Genomic DNA, 17,367 nt, shown 5'->3' on the forward strand with positions numbered 1-17,367 from the left:
ATATTCTACCACTTTCCCTGGCAGTGCATTCCAGATACCTACCACCCTTGCCTTGCGCATCTCCTTTAAACTTTCCCCATCTCTCTTTAAATCTATGCCCCCAAGTACTTGACATTTCCACCCTGGGAAAAAGACTCTGACTATCCACCTTATCCATGCCTCTCATAATTTTATATACTTCTATCAATTTGTCTTCAGCCTCCGACATTCTAGTGAAAACAATTTAAGTTTGTCCAACCTCTCCTTCTCATTAGTGCAGCAGTCCAGGCACCATCCTGGTCAACCACTTTTGAATCCTCTGCAAAGCCTCCACATCCTTCCAACAGTGTGGTGACTGGAACTGCACACAATACTCCAAATGTGGCCCAACTAAAGTTTTATACAACTGCAACATGACTTGCCAACTTCGATAAGTAATGTTGTGTTCTGTTCGCCGAGCTGGGAATTTGTGTTTTGTCCGCTGTCTAGGTGACATCCTCAGTGCTTGGGAGCCTCCTGTGAAGCCTCCTTCACAGTGCTTCCTTCACAGGAGGCTCCTAAGCACTGAGGATGTCACCTAGACAGGGGACAAAATGTCTGCAACACAAATTCCCAGCTCGGCGAACAGAACCACAACAACGAGCACCCGAGCTACAAATCTTTTCACAAACTTTGATATGCAGTGCCCTGACCAATGCAGTCAAGCATGCCGGATGCCTTCTTTTCCACCTAATCCAGTTGTGTTGCCACTTTCAGGAAGCTATGGACTTGTACTCCAAGATACTCTGTATATTAATTGTCCTAAGGTTCCTACCTTTTACTGAAACTTTGCTCTTGCATTTGACTTCCCAAAATGCATCACTTTACACTTGTCCAAATGAAACTCGGTCTGCCATTTCTCTGCCCAACTTTCCAACTCATCTATATCCTTCTGTAAACTTTGACAACTTTCCTCACTATCCGCAGTTCCTCCAATTGTCACGTTGTCTGCAAAGTTACAAATTAGACCACGTACATTTTCATTCAGATCATTTCGGACAGAAGTCCCAATACTGATCCTTGTGGAACACCGCTAGTCTCAGACCTTCAGTCAGCAAAACACCCCTCCACAACTACCCTCTGTCCTCTGTGACCAAACCAATTTGTATCCAATTTACCAACTCCCTATGGATCCTAAATGATTTAATCTTCTGGACCAGTCTACCATGGGGGGATCTTGTCAAATATTGAACTGGAAAAACATTGCATTCTTTTCTCCAACCTTTTTGTCTTGGTTGCAGTAATATTGATGGTGGCATCAGTGAGAGCGGGCCATGTGCGGAATGGTGGACAAAGATGGCAGTGTAAGCCCAGGGAATGGCAAGGCTGAGTAAATGTTGAAGGAGGATGCACACAGTAGTGGTGGCAGAAACACCAGGACAAGGCAGACGTGACTCCAGCTCGGCCTGGGGTCTCCTGGCGAGCAAGGAGCAGATCCCTGGTTTGACCCCCACAGTCTAGGCTGGCAGGCTGAGCCGAGGCTCTAAGTTCACAGTAGGCCCAGGTGCCTGATGGTGATGCCAGTGAGTTTGGTCCCTTGCATTAGCGAGGTTGGCCTAGCATGAACTCATGGTGTTGGTGGCATTGGTGGAGGAGAGATGGTGCTGGAGCATGGTGACTCTTTGTTCCAGCGGTGGCACTGTTAGCGGTTTAGCAGCAGGGACTCAAGGCATTGGGGTGGAGGAACCTGGAGTTAGAAGTGGGGCCTGTTCCAAAATCCACCTAATTTTAAGCTGACTTTAAACTATAAGCTGAACTTTATTGTTTTGTTTTTCTGGCTCTATGTTTTGCATTTTGGTTTATTTATTTTTTGTGTTCTAATATGGCGCCAGAGAATGGCGACAATAAACAACATTTTTCAGTGTATTTGTAATAAATACATGTGACAATAAATAAATCTAATCAAATGTTTTAATAAAATCCATGTGGACAACACACAATGCCCTACCCTTATCAATTATCTTTGTCATTTCTCCAAAGAACTCAATCAAGTTTGTGAGACAAGACCTCCCCTACAGAAAACCATTCTAATAAGTTCATTTTTTTCCAAATGTGAGTAATCCTGTTCCTAAGAATCATCTCCAGTAATTTCCCAACCACTGATATAAGGCTCACTAGCTTGTAATTGCCTGGATTATCCCTATTCCCCTTCTTAAACAAAGAAACAACATTGGCTATCCTCCAGTCTCTGGGATCTCGCCTGTGGCTAAAGCGGTTACAAAGATCTCTGTCGATACCTCAGCAATCTTTTCCCTGGTTCATTCAGTTTCTGGGATTGTTCCCATCAGACCCTGAAGATTCATCTACTTTAATGTTTGTGAAGACGCTCAACACCTCCTCCTTCTTAATATCAAATTTGCCTTCGAAAAGCAATATACCCCTCCCTAATCTTATCCATGCCCTTCTCCTTGATGAATGCGGATGTAAAGTATTCATTAAGGACCTCACCCATATCCTATGATTCCAGATATAAATTCCTCCTTCGTTTTTGAGTGGACCTATCATTTCCCTAGCTATCTCTTGCTCCTAATAACAAAATGAAATACTGTGGAATTCTCTTGAATTTCATGGTCCCTTTTAACCCTCCTAATTCCTTGTTTAACTTCTTTCCTGCTTCTTTTATATTCCTCAAGAGCCATGACTGATGTCCGTTTTTTAAATCTTACATGTGCTTCCTTTTTCTTTTTGACTAATATTTCTTGACATTCAGGGTTTCTGAATTTTGCTATTTCTTATCTTTCATCCTCACATGAACATGCTGGTCCTGAAATCTGATCAACTGCCCTTTCAACGATTCCCATGTGCTAGAAGTAGATTTACCCTCAAACAACCGCGCACAGTCTAATTTCTCCATTGAGTCTGCTTTGCTATTCAATTGTGACTCAACACCATTCTCTTGTTTTCTCCCTGTAACAGGATTCTCTTACTAATCACGAACCTATCTCTGTCTTAAATCCAGTCAATGACTTGGCCTCCACAGCTTTCTGTGGCAATGAGTTCCACAGATTCATCACCCTCTGGAAGTTTCAGTAGATCCCACTCCCATCCTTCTAATCCGTGATCGATTTGGAACCCTAGTTGGTGATTTTGTAACTCACCAAAAAAAAACAAAAGAAGCAACAGACACCTTTGATGAAATTCTGCAAACTTTTGATAATTACATTCACATTAAAACAAATAAAATTCTTAAACAGAAAAGATTTAATAGAAGAATTCAGCAAAAAGGGGAATTCGTAGACAGTGTAATTATTAATCTCTACAGATTAATGGAAACTTTTGACTTATAGACCTTTAGAATCAGAATTCATATTGTTAGAGAAGTACTGTTTAGAGCCAAGAACAGTGAGACTACATGGTTTAGAAATATCTTTGGCTCGTCTTTATTGAAGGAACAGTCAGGGAACAAAAGGCAAAGAACAGCAAGTGACAGAAAGCTTGGTTATTGTACAACCATGGAATCACAGAAACCCTACAATGTGAGAAAAGGCTATTTGTCCCAGTGAATCCACACTGACCCTCCAAATGGCATCCATCCAGACCCCCATGGCTAACCCACATATCCCTGGACACGGTGGGCAATTTAGCATGGCTAGTCTACCTAACCTACACATCTTTGGAAGGAAACCCACACAGACACTAGGACAATGTACAAACTCCACATAGACAGTTACCCAAGGTTGGAATTGAACTCGGGTCCCCTGCACTGCAAGGCAGCATTGCTAACCACTGAGTTACTGTGCTGTTACTGAGTTACTGTGCTTACTGTTACTGTGCTGTTACTGTTACTGTGCTGTTACTGAGTTACTGTGCTGTTACTGTTACTGTGCTGCCTTACCAGTCAGGACTTCTTAGACTTATGGTGGAACCCAAGCAAAAGAAAGAAGACATGACGATTTACTATGTTGCTGTAAGAAATTATTGTCATGCAAGTGACAGCTAGTTGGAAACCTACAATTGTACTAGATTGGTATAAATGTTTTCCAGTCCAGTGACATATCTTCTGCCTTCCCATTTCTTCCCCTGCTACCTCAATTTCCTCCTTTAATACTCTCCTTTAAACCTAATTGACTGGATTTAAGACAGAGATAGGTTCGTGATTAGTAAGAGAATCCTGTTACAGGGAGAAAACAGGAGAATGGCGTTTAGTCGCCTGACCTAATCTCTCTCTCTTTATGTGACCCAGTAACTGGCTTGGTTTTATAACGAAGTGCCGACTGTATTTCTATGATTGAGACTTCCATACAACTACCAAATGATAAAATACAGCAGCCCATTGGGCTAATTGATTGTGTGCTCACTCTTTCCCCAACGCTCTGTGAATTTATCCTTATCAAATATTTATCCAAATTCCTTTTGAAAATTCCTCTTGAATCCGCTTCCATGCCTTTCAGGCACTGTACTGTAGTCCAGATCCTTACATTCCATTACACACTCTTATCTCCTTTCTTGTTATGTTATACATCTGATGACTGATCGTCCTCTCAATGGAAATAGTTTCTACTTATCCATCAAAATCTCTCTTATTTTTGAATATTTCATTAAATCTCAGCTATTTTGATTTCTCGAAGAAAATTCCAGCATCTCTGGTCTTATCAAATAGCTTGGGATCCGTCATTCCTGACCTGCGATGGAAGCTAGGTCTATTTTGGATTCACTTTGATGTAACTGTGTGTGTATTCACACTGACTCATTGGTATTTAATGTTCACTTGTGGAATTCCAATACAGTTACAACATTGACATAGAAACTGTCAGCAATTTTGAGGAGACAGCTCTAAAATGTCAATTAAATTACATTGAAGCTTCCTCCAAGATTCTGAGAGATGTTTGGGGGTGGGGGTGGGGGGGGTGGGTGGGGGGGGGGGCGGTGGGGGTGGGGGGTGGTGATCCCCATTGTCACATATTCTGTGTAAACATTGCCTCACCACACCTTTATTGTCATTTTTCTCAATGAGTAGATGAGTATTTCTAAAGCTCCTTTCAGCTCAGATTATCCAAAGAGCAGACCAAATGATGTTGTACTTTTAAAGTCAAGTCATTGTTAAATTGAAATTAAAGTAGAAATCACTGTTCTACCTGTCCCAGGAGTGTTTGATTCGGGACAGTGTAAAGGAGCTTTATTCTGTATCTAACCCTGTGCCCCTGTGCTGACCCTGTCCCGAGCGTGTTTAACTGGGGACAATCAGAGGGAATTTTATAAATCTACAAAATCTATCTACAATCTACAAATTTCAGAACTGAATGACTGACTCCATTCCTCTCCTTAATAACTAGCTGAGAGGCTGATTGAGATTTGGTGTCACCTTTGACCGCTGAGATGAGTTAAGATCACATATTAACTCTGTCACAAAGGCCATCTATTTCCACAACCATCTCTTGAAGGAGCAGCACTCTGAAAGCTAGTGCTTCCAATTAAACCTGTTGGACTATAACCTGGTGTTGTGTGATTTTTAACTTTGTCCATCTCAGTCCAACATAGGCATCTCCAAATCTATTTCCACATGAATGATATCACCTGACTCTCCCCTCTCTCAGCTCAGTAGCTTTTGAATTCCTAATTTGTATCTTTGTGACTTTAAACTTCATTGTTGTAATGCACTAGGAGAAAGCGAGGACTGAAGATACTGGAGATCAGAGTCAACAAATATGGCACTGAAAAAGCACAACAGGACAGGCAGCTTCTGAACGGCAGGAGAGTTGATGTTTCAGGCATTCCTGATGAAGAGCTTCTGCCTGTTTTGACTTTTTGACTCTGTTGTAATGCACTGACTGCTAGCTGAACTTTCACATTACACCTTTCAGCCTTCTGAAATCGGAGTCATCTAAAACTCTGTCCTCATGTCCTGGTCACACATTGCCACAGTGCATGCTAACCTGATTGGTTCCTTGTTAAGCAGCAACTTGATTTAAAAATTTGTGTATTCAAATCTGTCCAATGCCTTGTATCGTCACTTTCCCCACCGCAGTAACACCCTCATGAGTAACAACCCGCTGCAAGGTTTCCGTATTCTTCAAATCTTGGCATTTTGAATATCACCAAAATCTAATTGCTCCATTGCAGGGCGCCCAATCCTTCAGCTCCTTGGATCCTAAGCTCTGGAATTCTCTCTCTAAAACACTCTGTTTCATCATGTCTCATTCCTCCAATAATAGTTTCCTTAAAGAATGTGGTACTGATCAAACCTTAATTTCCCCTGATGGGGCTCACTGTCAAACTTTGCTTTATAATGCACCTATGAATAACCTTGGGAGTTTTATTATCTTAAAGGCGCTATATAAATGCAGGTTGTTACTTTGTATTTCTGTCAAAAATCTCGCTTTGTTTTCTAATTTAAGTTGATGAATAATCTTAGTTATTGAATTCCCTGGAAACGAGAGCATACACACACTGCAAATTATTTGGTTTATGCTTTGCAACCCGGAGGCCTAACAGATCTGTTGACATCAGATCGAATTGTAGAACCATACACCTACACGGCTCCCCTTCATCCCTGTCTGGTGCAGAGCAGACAGGTCACTTCCATCTGGCACAGGATAACCCGGGTGTATCTCATTTAGATAGCTCTTTCAAAACTTTGGCACTGAAATGATGGACCAAATGGCCTCTTAAGCAGTTAATAACAGAATTCATATAACAATAGGGCTCTTGTAAAGCTGCTCATTGTGTAGCAAGAAAAAGTTGGTTGGCAATGAGGGATACGGCCTGAGGGAAACACAAATGATAGTGAATAGAGCTATAGCCTGGGCAGGTATTGGGTTTTTGTTTAGTGGGGCTGCCTGTACCCTGGATGCTGCCTGACCTGCTGTGCTTTTCCAGCAGCACACTCTCAATGCTATATCTCAGGCAGACTAAGGGAGACCAAGAGAGATCTAAAAATTGAAGTTCTAAATTGGAGGAAGGTTAATTTTGATGATATTAGGCAAGAACTTTCAAAAGCTGATTGGGGGCAGATTTTTGCAGGTGAAGGGTCGGCTGGAAAATGGGAAGCCTTCAGAAATGAGATAACGAGAATCCAGAGACAGTATATTCCTGTTAGGGTGAAAGGTTGGTAGGTGTAGGGAATGCTGGATGACTAAAGAAATTGAGGGTTTAGTTAAGAAAAAGAAGGTATAGACAGAAGAGATCGAGTGAATCCTTAGAAGAGCATAAAGGCAGTAGGAATATACTTGAGAGGGAAATCAGGAGGGCAAAAAGGGGACATGAGATAGCTTTGGCAAATAGAGTTAAGGAGAATCCAAAGGGTTTTTACAAATACATTAAAGACAAAAGGGTAACTCGGGAGAGAATAGGACCCCTCAAAGATCAACAAAGCAGCCTTTGTGTGGAGCCGCAGGAGATGGGGGAGATACTAAACGAGTAGTTTGCATGAGTGTTTACTGTGGAGAAGGACACCGAAGATATAGAATGTAGGGAAATAGATGGTGACACCTTGAAAAATGTCCATATTACAGAGGAGGAGTTGCTGGATGTCTTGAAAAGGCATAAAGATGGATAAATCCCCAGGACCTGATCAGGTGAACCCTAGAACTTTGTGGTAAGCTAGCAAAGTGATTGCAGGGACCCTTGCTGAGATAATTTGTATCATCGATAGTCACAGGTGAGGAGATGGAAGACTGGAGGTTGGCTCATGTAGTACAACTATTTAAGAAAGGTGGTAAGGACAAGCCAGGGAACTATAGACCAGTGAGCCTGATGTCAGTGGTGGTCAAGTTGTTGGAGGGAATCCTGAGGGACAGGATTTGCACGCATTTGGAAAGGCAGGGACTGATTAGTGATAGTCAACATGGTTTTGTGCGTGGGAAATCATGTCTCACAAACTTGAGTTTTTTGAAGAAGTAGCAAAGAGGATTGATGAGGGCAGAGAGTGGTGGTGGAGGGTTGTTTTTCAGACTGGAGGCCTGTGACCAGTGGAGTGCCACAAGGATCGGTGCTGGGTCCACTACTTTTCGTAATTTATATAAATGATTTTGATGCGAGCATAAGAGGTACAGTTAGTAAGTTTGCAGATGACACCAAAATTGGAGGTGTAGTGGACAGCGAAGAAAGTTACCTCAGATTACAACAGGATCTTGATCAGATGGGCCAGTGGGCTGAGAAGTGGCAGATGGAGTTTAATTCAGATAAATGCGAAGTGCTGTATTTTGGAAAACAAATCTTAGCAGGACATTTACACTTAATGGTAAGGTCCTAGGGAGTGTGGCTGAACAGAGAGACCTTGGAGTGCAGGTTCATAGCTCGTTGAAAGTGGAGTTGCAGGTAGATAGGATAGTGAAGAATGCATTTGGTATGCTTTCCTTTATTGGTCAGCGTATTGAGTACAGGAGTTGGGAGGTCATGTTGCGGCTGTACAGGACATTGGTTAGGCCACTGTTGGAATATTGCTTGCAATTCTGGTCTCCTTCCTATTGGAAGGATGTTGTAAAACTTGAAAGGGTTCAGAAAAGATTTACAAGGATGTTGCCAGGGTTGGAGTATCTGAGCTTTAAGGAGAGGCTGAACAGGCTGGGGCTGTTTTCTCTGAAGTGTCAGAGGCTGTGGGATGACCTTATAGAGGGGCATGGATAGGATAAATAGACCAAGTCTTTTCTCTGGGATGGGGGAGTCCAGAACTAGGGGGCATAGGTTTAGGGTGAGAGGGGAAAGATATAAAAAGGACCTAAGGGGCAATGTTTTCACACAGAGGGTGTTGCGTACATGGAATGAGCTGCCAGAGGAAGTGGTGGAGGCTGGTACAATTGCAACATTTCAAAGGCATCTGAATGGGTATATGAATAGGAAGAGTTTGGAGGGATATGGGCTGGGTGCTAGTAAATGGGACTAGATTGGGTTAGGATATCTGGTCAGCATGGACAAGTTAGACTGAAGGGTCTGGTTCCATGCTGTACATCTTTCTAACTGTATGATTCTAAGGCATGTCAGAAATACACCTGATTGGGAGCCACGAAGCTTGAGGACAAAGGATTTTCCAGCCGGTTAAAATTCAACTGCAGGGAAATGGCAAGGCCCAAAGGAACCTCCAGACACCCTGACCGTGTAACACTGGGAGGGAAAAGTTTCTTTGAAGAAACTGTGCGATAGTTAAAGATAGCGAAGCATGGCTAGGTCCACTCGGTTTACCCCCAGCATTGTTGTCTGGGCTCTTTTCCTGTACTCAGGCACAGTTTACAATCTTGGCTTTTGTGAAATTAACATCAGCCAAGGCAACAAGCAGGACTGAAATTACAGCAATTAATTCAGGAGCACGACTGCTGTTCAGTAAGTGAGGTTACTTAGGCGACATGTGTACGTATGGGTGTGTGAGCTCATCATTTCCGGAGAGTGTGTTTCTCCTTGTGTACCAGACCCGTATCCCAGTGAGAGTCAGTGTGTGTGGGACTGTATCCCAGTGAGAGTCAGTGTGTGTGGGACTGTACCCCAGTAAGAGTCAGTGTTGTAAGACACAGTGACATGTTTCCTGGATACTTATGTACCTATTGATCTTTGGTTACATTTTGTTTAAATTAGGGCCTCTGGCCAATGTAGTTTGGAATGTATCTAGATGGCCTGTGTGGATTATCAGTCTTGAATCAGCCTTGAAATGCACTCCAAATTGAACCATAATCTTCTCTGAGTTACCTGAAACTTTGCACTTGCTGGGAAAAAGGACAGTTTGGGCAAGGGACCTGTTTGTATTTTCCTTTTCACGAATACTCAAGAACAGGGATTAAAAGCCTGTTTCAACCCTGGTCTGTATGTGGTAGTGGGTAAAGGTCCATACTGTGAGAAAGTCAGATCTAAGGGAGTGCCGCACTGTTGGACAGTCAGTACTGACAGAGTGTTGCACTGTTGGATGGTCAGTACTTAAGGGAGTGCTGCATTGCGGAAGGGTCAATGCTGAGTGAGTGCCGCACTGTCAAAAGGTCAGTTTTAAGGGAATGCTGCATTGTCTGAGAGTCAGTGCTGGGGGAGTGCCACACTGTTGGAGGGTCAGTGCTGAAGGATTGCAGTACTGTGGGAAGGTCAGTGCAAAGGGAGTGCCGCACTGTCGGAGGGTCAGTGCTGAGGGAGTGCTGCGCTGTCAGAGGGTCAGTGCTGAGGGAGTGCTGAACTATCGGATGGTCAGTGCTGAGGGAATGCTGCACTGTCAGAAGGTCAGTGCTGAGGGAGTACCGCACTGGTGGAGGGATAGTGCTGAGGGAATGCCGCACTGTTGTTGGGTCAGTGCTGAAGGAGTGCTGCACTGTTGGAGGGTCGGTATTGAATGAGCACGCGCTGTAGGAGGGTCAGTGCTGAGGGGGTGCCGCACTGTCGGAGAGTCAATATTGAAGGAGCAGGCGCTGTTGGAGGGTCAGTGCTGAGGGAGTGCTGCACTGTCGGAGGGTCAGTATTGAAGGAGCAGGTGCTCATGGAGGGTCAGTGCTGAGGGAGTGCTGCACTGTTGGAGGGTCAGTGCTGAGGGAGCACCGCACTGTTGGAGGATCAGTGCTGAAGGACCGCCGCACTGTCAGAGGTGCAGTATTGAAGGAGCAGGCACTGCTGGGGGTCAGTACTGAGGGAGCGCCGCGCTGTCGGAGGGTCAGTGCTGAGGGAGCGCTGCACTGTCGGAAGGGCAGTATTGAAGGAGCAGGCACTGTTGGAGGGTCACTGCTGAGGGGGTATACTTACATGTTGCGTACCTTTCAACTTTAGGAAATACTCAAGTTCCCTGCTAGTAATGATGGTCCGTTACCTATGACCAACACTTCCAGGAGCCCATGTATTACAAAAGATGTACGTAGTTTTTCTACCATCATCCCCATGTTTAATTAATGAACTCCCTGCACATGCAGCCACTTTGAGTGGACATCCCCAATGACTCCATCTGTGTAATCCAAGATGGAGGACAGGAAAAATTTCTGGCTGTAACAGCTACTCCTTTTTTGAGGTATTTTAGGGGCTGGAGGTGATTTCCTCAAATTCCAGGAGCAGCAATTCCTGTTTTATATGTTGTTGCATTGTTTTGGAACGTTGGCAAAAAAAGGTCAAAACAACAGCAGTTTTAAAAGGGAGAAGAACAGACAAATGATGCACTTGGTGAGGTCATTGCAGGACAGAGAGAGAGAGAAAACCTGCACAGTTACTGCGTTTGCTGTTTGAATTCATGTATCGCTGGATATCGGAGTGCATCGAGGAAAATGATCAAACAGTGAATTTCACAACTGATCTTGGAGGTACTGTTGGGCGAAGTTCACAACACAGAATCAGATAAGTTAATCGTTGATTTAAGTGTGGTCTACAGAGAATCTGCAGTAGTGAGTAGAGTGGGTTCTTTCTTGATTATATGTTTTTGGAGATAGGGCTCTTGATTAAACTTAAAATATAAGCCATAACTGTTAATTTAACCTGAGACAGTGTTTGTAGAGCAATAAGACGGTGTTATTTTCTGGGTCTGTAGATTGTGAAGAAGCAAAAATGGCCTTTAATAGAGTGATATGTACTTCTTGTCAGATGTGGGAGTTTAAAGAGAGTTTAAGGGTTATTGCAGATTATATCTGTCATAAATGCTGTTGGCTATGAATCTTATCAGATCGAATGGATCGGTTGGAGAGATAGTTAGAAGCAATGAGGAATTTGCAACAGCAAATGTATGTGATGGATGGCAGTTATAGGAAGGGGAGAAAGTCTCAGATACAGTCACATAGATGGGTTAACTCTAGGAAGGGTAAGAGAGGTAGGCAGCTAGGGCAGGAGTCTTTTGTGGAAATATCCATTTCAAACAGGTATGCTGTTTTGGAAAATGTAGGGGGTGATGGATTCTCAGAGGAACATAGCACGAACAGCCAAGTTTCTGGTATTGAGACTGGCTCTAATGCAACAAGGGGTGTGTTGGGTTCCAAGAGATCAGTTGTGTTAGGGGATTCTGTAGTGCAAGGTACAGATAAATGTTTCTGTGGCCAGCAGAGAAAAAGCAGAATGGTGTGTTGTTTCCTGGGGCCAGGATCAAGGATGTCTCAGAGAGGGTGCAGAATGTTCTCACGGGGGAGAGGGGGCAGCAAGAGGTCATTGTCCACATTGGAACCAACGACATAGGAAGGGAAAAGGTTGAGATTCTGAAGGGAGATTACAGAGAGTTAGGCAAAAATTTAAAAAGGAAGTCCTCAAGGGTAGTAATATTTGGATTACTCCCAGAGCTACGAGCCAGTGAGGGCAGGAATAGGAGGATAGAGCAGATGAATACATGGCTGAGGAGTTGGTGTATGGGAGAAGGATTCACATTTTTGGATCATTGGAATATCTTTTGGGGTAGAAGTAACCTGTGAAAGAAGGATGGATTGCACCTAAATTGGAAAGGGGCTAATATGCTGGCAGAGAAACTTGCTCGAGCTGCTAGGGAGGATTTAAATTAGTAAGGTGGGGGCGGGGGCGGGGGGGGGGGGTGGGGTTGGTGGTGGTGGTGGGGGTGCGAACAGGGAAGGCAGATGAACTCAGGGCATGGTTAGGAACATGGGACTGGGATATCATAGCAATTACAGAAACATGGCTCAGGGATGGGCAGGACTGGCAGCTTAATGTTCCGGGATACAAATGCTACAGGAAGGATAGAAAGGGAGGCAAGAGAGGAGGGGGAGTAGTATTTTTGATAAGGGATAGCATTACAGCTGTACTGAGGGAGGATATTCCCGGAAATACATCCACGGAAGTTATTTGGGTGGAACTGAGAAATAAGAAAGGGATGATCACCTTATCGGGATTGTATTATAGACCCCCTAATAGTAAGAGGGAAATTGAGAAACAAATTTGTAAGGAGATCTCAGCTATCTGTAAGAATAATAGGGTGGTTATGGTAGGGGATTTTAACTTATCAAACGTAGACGAGGACTGCCATAGTGTTAAGGGTTTAGAAGGAGAGGAATTTGTTAAGTGTGTACAAGACCATTTTCTGATTCAGTATGTGGATGTACCTGCTAGAGAAGTTGCAAAATTTGACCTACTCTTGGGAAATAAGGCAGGGCAGGTGACTGAGGTGTCAGTGGGGGAGCACTTTGGGGCCAGCAACCATAATTCTATTAGATTTAAAATAATGATGGAAAAGGATAGACCAGATCTAAAAGTTAAAGTTCTAAATGGGAAAAAGGCCAATTTTGACGGTATTAGGCAAGAACATTTGAAAGCTGATTGGGGGCAAATGTTCACAGGTAAAGGGACGGCCGGAAAATGGGAAGACTTCAGAAATGAGATAACGAGAATCCAGAGACAGTATATTCCTGATAGGATGAAAGGAAAGGCTGGTACATATAGGGAATGCTGGATGACTAAAGAAATTGAGTGTTTGGTTAAGAAAAAGAAGGAAGCATATGTCAGGTATAGACAGGATAGATCGAGTGAATCCTTAGAAGAGTATAAAGGCAGTAGGAGTATACTTAAGAGGGAAATCAGGAGATCAAAAAGGGGACATGAGATAGCTTTGGCAAATAGAATTAAGGAGAATCCAAAGGGTTTTTACACATACATTAAGGACAAAAGAGTAACTAGAGAGAGAATAGGGCCCTTCAAAGATCACAAGGTGGCCTTTGTGTGGAGCACAGAAAGTGGGGGAGATATTAAATGAGCATTTTGCATCAGTATTTATTGTGGAAAAGGATATGGAAGATATAGAGTGTAGGGAAATAGATGGTGACATCTTGCAAATTGTCCAGATTACAGAGGAGGAAGTGCTGGATATCTTGAAATAGGCAAAGGTGGATAAACCCTAGGGCCTGATCAGGTGTACCCTAGAACTCTGTGGGAAGCTAGAGAAGTGATTGCTGGGCCTCTAGCTGAGATATTTGTATCATCGATAGTCACAGATGAGGTGCCTGAAAACTGGAAGTTGGCTAACGTGGTGCCACTGTTTAGGAAGGGTGGTAAGGACAAGCCAGGGAACTATAGACCGGTGAGCCTGACGTCGGTGGTGGGCAAGTTGTTGGAGGGAATCCTGAGGGACAGGATGTACATGTATTTGGAAAGGCAATGACTGATTAGAGATAGTCAACATGGCTTTGTGCATGGGAAATCACAAACTTGTTTGAATGTTTTGAAGAAGTAACAAAGAGGATTGATGAGGGCAGAGCAGTAGATGTCATCTATATGGACTTCAGTAAGGCGTTCAACAAGGGTCCGCATGGGAGACTGGTTAGCAAGGTTATGGAATACAGGGAGAACGAGCCATTTGGATACAGAACTGGCTCAAAGGTAGAAGACAAAGGGTGGTGGTGGAGGGTTGTTTTTTAGACTGGAGGCCTGTGACCAGTGGAGTGCCACAAGGATCGGTGCTGGGTCCTCTACTTTTTGTCATTTACATAAATGATTTGGATGCGAGCATAAGAGGTACAGTTAGTAAGTTTGCAAATGACACCAAAATTGGAGGTGTAGTGGACAGCGAAGAGGGTTACCTCAGATTACAACAGGATCTGGATCAGATGGGCCAATGGTCCGAGAAATGGCAGATGGAGTTTAATTCAGATAAATACGAGATGCTGCATTTTGGGAAAGCAAATCTTAGCAGGACTTATACACTTAATGGTAAGGTGCTAGGGAGTGTTGCTGAACAAAGAAACATTGGAGTGCAGGTTCATTGCTCCTTGAAAGTGAAGTCACAGGTAGATAGGATAGCAAAGTAGGTGTTTGGTATGCTTTCCTTTATTGGTCAGAGTATTGAATACAGGAGTTGGGAGATAATGTTGCGGCTGTACAGGACATTGGTTAGGCCACTGTTGGAATATTGCGTGCAAATCTGGTCTCCTTCCTTTTGGAAAGATGTTGTGAAACTTGAAAGATTTACAAGGATGTTGCCAGGGTTGGAGGATTTGAGCTATAGGGAGAGGCTGAACAGGCTGGAGCGTCAGAGGCTGAGGGGTGTCGTTATAGAGGTTTACAAAATTATGAGGAGCATGGATAGGGTAAATAGGCAAAGTCTTTTCCCTGGGATCGGGGAGTCCAGAACTAGAGGGCATAGGTTTAGGTTGAGAAGGGAATGATATAAAAGAGACCTACAGGTGGTATGTGTGTGGAATGAGCTGCCAGAGGATGTGGTGGAGGCTGGTACAATTGCAACATTTAAGAGGCATTTGGATGGATATATGAATAGGAAGGGTTTGGAGGGATATGGGCCGGGTGCTGGCAGGTGGGACTAGATTGGGTTGGGATATCTGGTCGTATGGTCGGATTGGACTGAAGGGTCTGTTTCCATGCTGTACATCTCTATGACTCTATGACTCTATGAGTCAGGACATTGAGTGCATGGAAGGACCTGAATAGTTGATGTGTAACTGAGTCCAGGGTTTTCCCGGCCATTCCCACGAATGTGAGGGAGCTGCTGGGTAACGTTTCTCCTCGCTAAGGCTGGGCAGTGCCCCACCAGTGTCTGCATCTAATCCTGGTCACTGGAAACAACTCCTTTAGGGACATCCTGGGGTTTCCAAAATGAAGATATTGGTGAGAAGCTAAGTATCTGGCAGCTACCTTAGCTCGGGACAATAATAAGATGCCATCCTCTGGTGGTATTTGTGATCTGGTCTGTCCAGGTCAAAAAAGGGTTTCTATTCTGGTTGTGACAGCCCTTTGGTTTCCCCCATCACCACCAGCTCTCTCAATTTTGCCAGGACCAGACCTTTCTGCATCCAAAATCTAATATTGTCAGCTATGACTGCAAGTGTGACCAGGAAATTGATATTGATTGTTTATTTTTGATTTTGATTGATTTATTGTCACGTGAACCTAAGTACAGTGAAAAGCTTTGTTTATGAGCAGTACAGGCAGATCATAGTAAGCAAGGGCATACAGATCATAGGGTGAAAAAACACTGAGGCTTAGGCATGCAAATTACATTGCACAGGGCATGATCAACATTAGCAAGATCAGCATTATTTGAAGTTATAGAGTCCAGCAGGAAAGAAAGTGTTCTTGAACCTGCTGGGCTCTTCCACTAACCGCACCACAGGAGGTGTATCTGCCAGCAGGAGGCAGCTCAATGCATCCCCATTTGCTGCTTGGCCTCCTGGGTGGTGTTCCAACTTGTAATTATATGCACTCAGTACTAAAGCCCACCACTGAACTCAGCCTGAAATTATAGCAGCTCTGCCTTGTCCTCTTTTAGTAAACCCAGCAGGAGTTTGTGGTCTGTTATTGCAAATTTACATCCGTAAAGGTATTGGTGGAACTTTCTGACTCCAAATATGACCACCATCTCTATCTGGGCGTATTTATGGTCTGCATTAGCCAAGGTCTTGGATACACTATTGGAGGTTCCTCTCCGTTGGGCCACCCTGATGAAGGGCTTTTGCCCGAAACATATCGATTTTCCTGCTCCCCGGATGCTGCCTGACCTGCTGTGCTTTTCCAGCACCACTCTTATCTAGACTCTGATTTCCAGCATCTACAGTCCTCACTTTCACCTATGAGCTAATACTACATTGGTGATGTAAGGGGAGGCATCGCATGTCAATACCAGATCTCTCTTGGGATCATAGTGTGCCAACACCTCAGAGGATGATAGCTCTTTCTTCACTTGCTTGAAAGCTTGGGTGTGCAAACATTTCAAAGGCTGACCCTTTAAGAGTTTACAGGGTCCAGAATGGGGGAACCCAAGTTATGTATAACTACCAAGGAAACACCTGTGCTCTGGTACAGACAGAGGCGTCAGTGCATTCAATTGCAGTCACTTCACCTTCCAACGGGTGTAATCTGGTCTGGGCAACTCTATTGCCCAAGTAGGTCACTTGTGCTGCCTGGAGCACATGTAATTCCTTTCTAAGGCATACACCCGCCTGGGAGAAACATCTAAGGACTATGTCCAAGTTTTCTAAGTGCTCCTTTTGCTCTTCCCTGTGATTAGCACATCTACAGAAATGGTGACCTGGGGTTGACCTTGTAAAATGTTCTCCATTGTCCACTGAAAAATCGTACAGTCTGACGATACCCCAAATGACAGTCTCAAATGTTGGTTCACACTCTAATGGGTATTAATTGTAGCATACGTCTGGGAATCCTCAGCTAACCGCAATTACAGCTCCACATGGCTCATGTCCAGTTTCATGAAGGACAGAACCCTCATCGGTTTTGTGTGTAAATCCTCTTTGCAAATGTTGGGTATTTATCCAGTTGCAAAGACGAACTGACTCATCAGGCTTCAAAATAGGCACAATTGGTGCTGTCCATTCCTTATACCTGAAACTTTGACTCTCTTGCTCCTCAGATGTTGCCTGACTGGCTGTGCTTTTCCAGTGCCACACCTTTTGACTCTGATCTCCAGCATCTGCAGTCCTTACTTTCTTCATTCTGCAAACTGTGCTGGTTTGCTGATTCCTTCACTCTCCAGCCTCCTGATTTTTGCCTCTATTTTTGTCCATAAGG

This window comes from Hemiscyllium ocellatum, chromosome 25, assembly GCF_020745735.1.
Source record: "Hemiscyllium ocellatum isolate sHemOce1 chromosome 25, sHemOce1.pat.X.cur, whole genome shotgun sequence".
Taxonomy (NCBI): Eukaryota; Metazoa; Chordata; class Chondrichthyes; order Orectolobiformes; family Hemiscylliidae; genus Hemiscyllium; species Hemiscyllium ocellatum.